Genomic DNA, 9,951 nt, shown 5'->3' on the forward strand with positions numbered 1-9,951 from the left:
GCTGCGCCGAGCTCCCCAGCTGCCCTGAGCAAGGGAGCCCTGGCAGGAAGGCAGCACAGTGGGGAGCCGTGGCAGGGCCTGAGCAGAGACAGACGCTGGCCTTTTTGGGAGCCCACGAGCGCCAAGGATGCTGCTCTGCTTCTTGCCAAGCGGGAAATGCTCCGTGCTCTTGCTTTGCTCTTCCTTCTTCCTGCAACATAAGGCAGTGGTTCCCACCAGGGCACGCACTTTCTGCAGACGTGCTTGGGTGCTGGTAGGGGAGTGTGTTCAAGGTAGAATGCCAAAGGGCTGTTGTGCCACCTCATCTTGCTTTTCCCTAGGAAAAGCAAGGAGCACCTTGTACAAGCTAGAGAGCAGCAAACATCATTTCACAGCAACTGCTCAGGACCAAACGCTGCAATCTGTGAAAGTAGGAGGAAGCCAACTGCTTCCTTGGGTTCTCTGCATTGGGATTATTTCACTGCATTTGTTTCTTGAATTTTGGATGCTTCCTAGGCAAAAGAACAACTCATCAGCAGATCAAAGCATGGAGGGCATTGCTAAGAGCATGAAGGAGTTTGCCATGGATTTCCATGGGGTTCGAATCATCACAGGGCAAGAGGAAAGAGCTTATGGCTGGATCAGCGTCACCTACCTAATCTATTCCTTCCCTGAGGTGAGAGAAGGCTGAAACAGCCACCCCTTCTTTGCACTGGGTGCTTGTTGGTTTGTGTGGTTGTTCCTTTCTTTCTTTTGGATCTTTCTTAGCTTTTTAAACTCACTTAGCACAGAAGGAAAGGTCTGGGTCTTTGCCCTTCAGGAATGATGTAGGAGAAGGAATTCTTTTATTAGGCTAAAGTGCAAGGGGAGGAAGAGAGCAGGGATGAGGGTTTTGCAGCTAAAAGATCAGGGCACATCCCCATGCCATGTGGACACAGGGAAGAAAACCCCATGCTAACTAACACCAAGCACATCTGGAAAAGCCAAGGCCAGCCCGTGCCCTCAAGGACATCCCTTCTGCTTTATTCTGTTTGGCTCTGATCCAATCCAGTTGTGCTCTGGGAACCAGCTCACACATTTCCCCCTCCCTGCCCGCCAACCGCCACCCCCAAAAAGAAAAAAAAAAAAAAAAAAAAAAAAAAACAAAAACCACAACTGCCTTAAATGGGAGGAGAATGTGACTTGCACCCAGGACATAGGGCTGTCTTGGGATCCTCTTTCTGTCCTGTCTCGTCCTGGCAGAACTCCTGCTAACACGCAGCTGTGCAGCTCAGCCCCGTGGCCAAGGCTCGTGGAGACCTCCTGCCTGGGGACACGCGCTGTGCCTGTGCCAGGCCTGGCACGCAGGGCCCCAGTGCTGCTAGGGGCATCTCTGTGCTAGAGCTGCCCTCACGATGCCCCTCTCTCCTTTGGCAGGCCGGGAGCACGGACGTCGGCTGGAGCCTGGGCTACGCGCTGGAGCTCGTCAACACCATCCCACAGGAGGTGCTGCACTTGGTGTGGAAAAAACCCTCCGTGCGCGCTGCAGCCGTGGCCTTCGTGGGTCTCGTTGTCGTGCACACGCAATGGCCATGTAGGAGCTGGGCTGCATCTCTAAGACAGTAGGAGGGCATCAAGGCTGGACGGCTGACTTGGGCAGGGTGACTTATAAATATATAAATTAACTTATAAAACTTATAAATATATAAATTCATAAATATATAAATTATATTATAATAAATAGATAAGTATTATAGAAATTATATTATAATAAATAAATAAATACATAATATAGAAATAAATGGCATTCTAAAGAATGCCTCCCAGAATGCATTAAAGAAATTCTCGTTCTTTTGCTCTTGAATCAAAAGGATTTTAATGTTGTTCGTCCCAGGTAAGGGGGGGTGCCGATGGTGGGAGCTGAGGCGAGGGCCCAGAACAAGAGCCTTGGCCATGGGGAGGTGCTCTGCAAAATGCAGCTTAGTCCCCAGTGTGTGGTGTGACCTGGCTCCCCACCGGCCTCTGCTCAGGTCGCCTGTGGCTGCAGCCCTGGCCCGGGGACGCTCAATGGCCTGTCCTGGCCTCAGAGTGCGGAGCTGAAAACCCAGCCTGGGAGCACCCCATTTCCCGGTCCTTGTGCACCCTCAGCTGTGACTGGGACCCCGGCACAGGCCACTGGGATTTCATTCCTGCTGTGGGTGCCACTGTCTGCTGAAGGGCACAGAACAGCAGAGCGGTGGAGGAGGGAGGACAGGGGATGTGAAGGCTGAGCCGAACAGCAGGGAGCAGGAGGCAGCAAAGCCTCTGACTCAGGAGGGGACACAAACGCAGGGACAGCTACCCACATTCCAGCTCCTTTTCCCGCCCCCACCGCGCTCCCAGCCTTTCCACGGCCGCGCTCCCGCCGGCGGCCGCCGCTCCGGGCACTGTCCCCTTGCCCGGGACGGCAGAGCTGCTGCAGCCCCAGGGCCCGGCACACGGCCGCACTCGCAGCCACGGCCGCCCCCGGCGCAGAGCCCCCGGGCGCTGCCCCCGCCGCCCGCACCCGCTGCCCGCAGGGGAAGGGGCTTCGCGCTGCCAGGGACGTGCTCCAGGCGCCTGCGGAACCGGGAACCGGGGAAGCGGGAACCACTGCGGGAAGGGGGAGCTGGGGATCGCGGTCCCGGCCATGCGGGAACCAGAGCTCGGGGGCACCACGGACAGGGGCTCACGGGGACTGGGGGGAAGCGGGGACGGAAGCACCGCGGGAAGCAGGAAGAGAGTGACAGGAGCAGCGCGGCAAGGACGGACCGGGGACGGGAGGGACCGGGGGAAGGAGGAATCGGGGACCGGAGAAAGGGGGAATCGGGGACGCGGGGACCGGGCAATCGCGGTCCCAGCGACACCGGCGCTGGAACCGGGAGTGAGGAGAGCGCCCCGCGCCGGGAGCCACCGAGCTGCCGCTGACGTCATCACCCGGCGCCGAGCGCCGTCCCCGCCGCAGTGAGGCGCTCAGCAGCCCCCGCCGACGGCCTCAGCACCTACTTCAGCACCATCGTGTCTGTGCGGCTCTGCTGGGATGGCGAGAACCACAGAATCACAGAACGCTGAAGGTTGGAAGGGACCTCTGGAGGTCATCTAGTCCAACCCCCTGCACACGCAGGGTTGCCTAGAGCACGTGGCACAGGACTGCATCCAAGCGAGTTTTGAAGATCTCCAGAGAACGAGACTCCACAACCTCTCTGGGCAGCCTGTTCCAGCGCTCTGTCACCTTCACTGTTAAGAAATTTTTCCTTAAGTTCATGTGCAACTTTTGGTGCTTCAGTTTGTGGCCATTACCTCTAGTTCTGTCGGTGGCCACCAGGGAAAAGAGGCCAGCACCATCCTCCTCACTGCCTCCCTTGAGGTACTTATAGACACTGCTCCGGTCTCCTCTCAGCCTTCTCTTCTCCAGGCTGAACAGGCCCAGCTCCCTCAGCCTCTCCTCATGGGGCAGATGTTCCAGGCCCCTGATCATCTTTGTGGCCCTGTGCTGGACTCTCTCCAGCAGCTCCACATCCCTCTTGTACTGTGGAGCCCAGAACTGGACACAATACTCCAGATGTGGCCTCACCAGGGCTCAGTAGAGGGGCAGGATCACCTCCCTCGACCTGCTGGAGATGCTGTTCTTAATGCACCCCAAGATCCCATTGGCCTTCTTGGCCATGAGTGCACACTGCTGCCTCATGGTCAACTTATCCTCCACCATGACGCCCAGGTCCCTCTCTGCAGAGCTGCTCTCCAGAAGGTCGGTCCCCAGCCTGTGCTGGTGTCTGGGGTTATCCCTCCCCAGGTGCAGGACCTTGCACTTGGCCTTGTTGAATTGCATGAGGTTTTTCACCGCCCAGTTGTCCAGTGTGTCCAGGTCCCTCTGGATGGCAGCGCAGCCCCCTGGGGTATCAGCTACTCCTCCCAGTTTGGTATCATCAGCAAACTTGCTGAGGGAGCACTCTGTGCCTTCATCCAGGTCATTGATGAATAAACTGAACAGAACTGGACCAAGGTCTGACCCCTGGGGGACCCCGCTAGCTACAGGCCTCCAACCAGACTCAGCACCGCTGATCACCACCCTCTGAGCTCTGCCATCCAGCCAGTTCCTAATCCACCTCACTGTGCACTCATCTATCCCACACTTCCAGAGCTTGCCTAGGAGGATGTTGTGAGGGACGGTGTCAGAAGCCTTGGTGAAGTCGAGAAAGGCAACATCCACCGCTCTCCCCTCATCTATCCAGCCGGTCATTTCATCATAGAAGGCTATCAGGTTAGTCAGGCAAGATTTCCCCTTGGTGAATCCATGCTGACTACTCCTGAGCACCTTCTTGTCCTCCACGTGCCTGGAGACAACAGCCAGTATGAGCCGTTCCATCACTTTTCCGGGGACAGAGGTGAGGCTCACTGGCCTGGAGTTGCCTGGATCCTCCTTCTTGCCTTTTTTGAAGACTGGCGTGAGATTGGCCTTCTTCCAGTCTTCTGGCACCTTTCAAAGGTGCTGGAGAGTGGCTTAGCTATGACATCTGCCATCTCCCGCAGCACTCTGGGGTGCATCCCATCAGGGCCCATGGATTTGTGGGTATCGAGTTTCCTTAGGTGCTCTCTGACCCAATCTTCCTCTACTCAGGGGGAGTCTTCCTCTCTCCAGGCTTCTTCTCTTGTCCCTAGGGCCTGGGGCTCTAAAGGGCTGCCCTTGGTAAACACCAAAGCAAAGAGGGCATTCAGCAAATCTGCTTTTTCTGTGTTGTTTGTAACCAGGGTGCCCATCCCGTTCGCCAGCGGACACACGTTTTCCCTGATCTTCCTTTTGCTGAGAAGCGGCTGGCCGTGCTGCGGCTGCTCTGGGTGCTCACCGTGCTGGGGCTCAAGTTCGTCTTCGAGCTGCTGCTGTGCCAGAAGCTGGCGGAGGGCACGCACGAGCTCTGGTAAGGGCTGGTCATGGCGCCCGTCTTCATCCTGCTGCAGCTGCTGCTGCTCCGCGCCTGCCGCGTGAACTGAGGGGGCGACGCGGATGGGCCAGAGCGGAGCCGCTGCGGAGCCGCCGCGTCAGGACGGGGCAGCGCTGAGCCCCGAGCAGCAGGCGCGGGGCCCAGGGGCCTGCGCTGCCCTCAGCGCCAGGCTTCACTCCAGCCACGGTGATTCTGACATCTCCGCAAAGGCCCCTTTTGTGCCGCGTCGCCAACGTCGGCCTCGCTCGGCTCTCGTGTGAATGTGTCCTGATGTGCAGGCCCTGTGGGATGGGCCAGTGAATGTTAAGCAAAACTGTACAGATAGGGGAATTATACACATACAGCTCCTTTTTTGTTGTTGTTTTTTTTTTTTACCCCTGGAAAGTGGGGGCCTTTGCCATCTCCAAGCCCAGCGCACCAGCAGCATCTTTGCCACCCCTTGATATTTCTGGCACCTTTAACGACACACGCTGGAGGGAAAAGATGTGAGAAAGAAACGCCTCTTCTTTACACGGTGAGACTTGAGTCACCATCCCTCATGGGCGCTTTGACATGGCCTGTTCTCCTTGGTGTGAGCTCGTGGCACGTGACCTCTGCGTGTGCTGAGCCCTGCTTTGCTGCATCCCTTATCCAGTTTGGTGTGTCTGCCACCTCTGCGTTGGCCACCATGGCCTCACGTGGCTGTGTTGTCAGGAGCACGAGTGTATGAGTGGCCCTGCAGCTGCAAAGCCCCCATCATCCTCCTGCTGGGCCTCTTTGCATTTCCCTTGACCTTGACCTTACACTAGATACTAGCGGTTTCCTTTTCCTTGCTTCTGCCACCTCGTGGCAGGGAAACACTCCCAGCTTCTCATGAGGAGGGCTGACGCTTGAGCTGCCCGAGGTGCAGAAAGACTTGCTTCTCGCACTCCTGGCCATTTGGGCCTTTGCCACCACCAGGCCCTGCGCACCAGCAGCATCTTTGCCACCCCTTGATATTTCTGGCACCTTTAACAACACGCGCCAGAGGGAAAAGATGTGGGAAAGAAACGCGGCTTCTTTTCACGGTGAGATTTCATACTGTGAAGAGTCCCAAAGATCACACACAACTCAGCAGTTGCTTTCCTGCCTTTATTTCATCCACCTACCCAAGGGATCTGAACTATTGAGTGCTTCTTAAGGCCAAGAGGACAGAGAAGAGGAAGAGGCAGAGGAGAAAGAAGTACAAAGTGATGAAATGTCCTTTTTCACTCTTTCTCCGTTTCCTTTGCATTTCATTCTCAGCTTCCCCTTCTGCATGGGGATGTCTTCTTTTTCTGCTTCTCGGCTCTTGAGTTTTCTGGGAGGAGCCCTCAAGAGCAGAAGGAAGGGGCACGGCTGCAGGTGCTTGTCTTGGAGGAGAGCATTTTCCAGAGGGCTGCTCCAGTCCTGAATAGAGCCAAGAATCTGCTCGGTGGCTGCTGAAGCGATGCCCATGTTGCCCTCTGGACACGGATGGCAGGTGGAGCCAACTGCTTTTGCAAGAACGCACGTGTGACCTGCCTTGCTCTGTTTGTCCTCTGCTTTGGGATGGGTAGCGAGGACGTTTCCCGGAGCTTCTGTCCTTCTCTGTGTAGTTTCTGTCACTACGGCGGGATGTGCAGCTCTTCCCATTGCAGTAGTGCTGCTGAGGGCAGTTTTGTTTGCTGCTTTGCAGGTTGTGTGAGCACCTCCTCTTGGGAGAATGAGCACCCCGTTCGTGGACACTGACGTGTTTTGGGTCCTCTTGCAGGGCTCTCTTTCTCTTTAAAGGCCTTGAGCTCTGCATTTCAAAAGAAGACATTCTAAGATGGCTCTGTGCAAAGACACGGCTTGGAAAATCCCTAGACACAATCCCCCCGCCTCCAGTGCTCAGGAACAAGCCATGGTGTTTTTGCTGTCTCAGCAGATGCCACCAAACTAAAAGTAAACCGAGCAAAATTCTGCCTGTTGTTTTTTGCTTTCATGATGTGAGCATGATTAGGCCTCACTTGCAATGCCTCGCAAGGCCTCGGGAAGCTGGGCTGCGAGTGAGGAAGCAGCAGGGCTGCACTCAGTCTAGTCTTAGCCACTGGTTGAGGGATTGTGGCTGCAGCAGGAGGGCTTTCTCTGCACTGTGGCAGGAAAAACGTAATGCGCAAGCTACGCGTCCTGCCCATCCCTCCACAAAACAAAGAACAAAAAAAAGAAAAAAAAGAAAAGGAAGAAAATGGAAAATGCCTTAAATGCCTTAATCATGCTTTCTCTTTAGAAGCTTTAAGTACACTCTCTGTCCTGCGTTCCATGCTCTTCTGTTGATGAAGTCAACAGAATCTTCTGGGATGAAGTATTCAGCCATTCCTATTTACTCGGGAGATGGAATAGTATAGCCCGCGTGTATGCAGGGGTTCCTCTGTTGTCCATGTATTGGTTTTGTAATGTCAGTGGACATGAATGCACTGTGATCTTTGTCATGCTTGCTCCTGCATTTTCGCACGTCTTCTTCTTGCTGCTGGTGTATTTGTAGAAGCCCTTCCCTTTTTCCCCTATGGTTCTTGCTAAGTTTAATTCCAAACAAGCCTTGTCCTTCCTTGATGCATCCCTGCATTCTCTGACAATGTGCCTTTATTCCTTTCAAATGGTCTGACTCTTCTTCCACATGATGTTTTCTTTCTTTTTCTGCTTAAATTTTACCACGAGTTCCTTCCAATCCACACAGGTCACAGGTCTCCTGCCCGCCTCGCATCACTTCTTTCTTGTAGGAATGCACCAATCCTGAGCTTGGACAAAGTAGTGCTTGAATATTAGCCAACTATCCTGGACTCCCTTTCCTTCTAGGGCCCTGGACCAGGGGACTCCTTCAAGTAGGTCCCTGAAGAGGTTAAAGTTATTTCTCTTGAAATCCAGGGTTGCAATCCTACTTTTTGCCTAGTTTCCTCCTCGCAGTATATCAAATTCCAACATCTTGAGATGACTGGAAGGAAGATGGGAGCAGCTCAGCAGTGGATGCCACAAGCCACGGTGAACAAAGGGGTCAGAGTGGTGGATGATTGGTTGTCCCTCTTCTTTTGCCCCAATGCGCTGTGGGCCAGATCCACCACCAGCACAAAATGACCACGAGATGCCCCAAGATGTGCAACTTGCTGAGTTTCTCTAAAATGGTGCACTTTGGGGGATGCAAGGCATTGAGGTGAGTGTGCGAGGAAGGGCTGTGATGAGGCCTGTGATCACCATCTTGTGCATCACCAACCTCTAGTTGTGCAGATGCGATTGCAGGAAACCCAGGACATCCTCATCAATGTCCTGCTCAAAGTCCATGCAGTTCAGCAGCTGAAACACACCCACTTGCAGATTGACTGACTATCAGAGCCAACAGTACTCCCTGAATCCTCTGAACTTCCTGCAGAGTCTCAGTTTGAGACATTTGTGAAACGTTTGAGTGGAGAATGGGCCCAGAGCTGCATGACTTGCAAATGGTTATGAATAGTTGGCCATCAGAAATGACCCTCTGGCGGAAATGAACCCAGGTTTGGGTGACTGAGGGGAATGCAGCTCCTGTGGGACAGGAGCCCAGGCCCACTGAGCTGCAGTCAGCCCCCTGCCCATGGGATAGAGAGCCCAGTGTGTGCAGGCTCTGCCCAGAGACACCGCTTACCACCATGCTCACATTGATGAAGACAGATGGTGGCAATCTCCCAGTGTTTGTCACGGCAGCTGATCACTGTGACTACATGATCACACATCCGGGAACATTCATCGGCCGCATTCATCCACAGCTCCCTGGCCAGAGAGGGGAGAAGGTATCGTGGGCACGGAGCTGGACAGGCAAACCTCTTTGTGCTGCCTGTGCTGCCAACTCGAGCCATCCTGCCACAAGTCTGGCCCCGTGAAGCAAGCTGGCATTTCCACTCAGCTTCGGCAGTGGCAGCCTTTCCCCACCACACCTTGCCTGGCAGTCCAGCCAGTCAGGCCTATTTTGGTGAGAGTGGAAAAGTGCCCTTAGTCCATCAAAGCTGTGTCCTTCCAGCTTTCTGTGTTCAGGGCAGAAATGCTGGGCCAGATGAGGAGGAAGGTGGCTCTCACCTAGTCAGCAAAGTGGCTCCTGCGTGTTAGGTCTCCAGACTCGTAAGCGTGTCCCAGCCCCCTGCCTCTCCATGGAGTCAGCCAGATGGCCATGCTGACTTCCTGCCTACATGAAACACAGAAGGCCCATTTTGTGAAGCAAGGGGTGATTGCACTGACAAAAGTGTCAGAGGGTCATTTCTGATGGCCAACTATTCATAACCATTTGCAAGTCATGCAGCTCTGGGCCCATTCTCCACTCAAACGTTTCACAAATGTCTCAAACTGAGACTCTGCAGGAGGTTCAGAGGATTCAGGGAGTGCTGTTGGCTCTGATAGTCAGTCAATCTGCAACTGGCTCTGATAGTCAGTCAGTCTGCAACTGGGTGTGTTTCAGCTGCTGAACTGCATGGACTTTGAGCAGGAGATTGATGAGGATGTCCTGGGTTTCCTGCAATTGCATCTGCACAACTAGAGGTTGGTGATGCACAAGATGGTGATCACAGGCCTCATCACTGTCTGAAAGATAGCAAATAGTGCACAGGGGGCAACTGGGTAGTGGCTTGGAGCTGGAGGGTAAGGCAGTGGAGGGAAAGGCAGTAGCAGGATTTGAGAGCTCAGGGATCTGCAGACACCTTCCCTGCTGCCCCGTATCTGCAGAGTGTTATGGACAGAGCATTTGTGCCAGTGCAGTCATGTCTTGCTTCATCAAAGGGGCCTTCTGAGTTTTGCCTAGGCCAGAAGTCCGCAAGGCCTGCTGCTCACACTCCTGCAGAGACTGCAGGGTGCTGACAGCAACTTCCGCACTAAGGCCTCACCATCCTCAGCCACATGCTCAGTCTCTTGAACAGGAAGAGCGATACTGCTGTGGGCTGCAGCTTGCTGGGGAGCTCTGCCCACTCTTTGATGATGTAGGGCTAGTGGGAAGGGTGGGCACTCTGATGGCCTGGCTGTGCAGGCATAGGTGCATGGCCCAGGGATGGGACCTCATGGCAGG

Source organism: Tinamus guttatus, unplaced genomic scaffold, assembly GCF_059628265.1.
Source record: "Tinamus guttatus ecotype Peru unplaced genomic scaffold, ASM5962826v1 Tinamus_guttatus_pri_ptg000608l, whole genome shotgun sequence".
In the NCBI taxonomy this organism is placed as follows: domain Eukaryota; kingdom Metazoa; phylum Chordata; class Aves; order Tinamiformes; family Tinamidae; genus Tinamus; species Tinamus guttatus.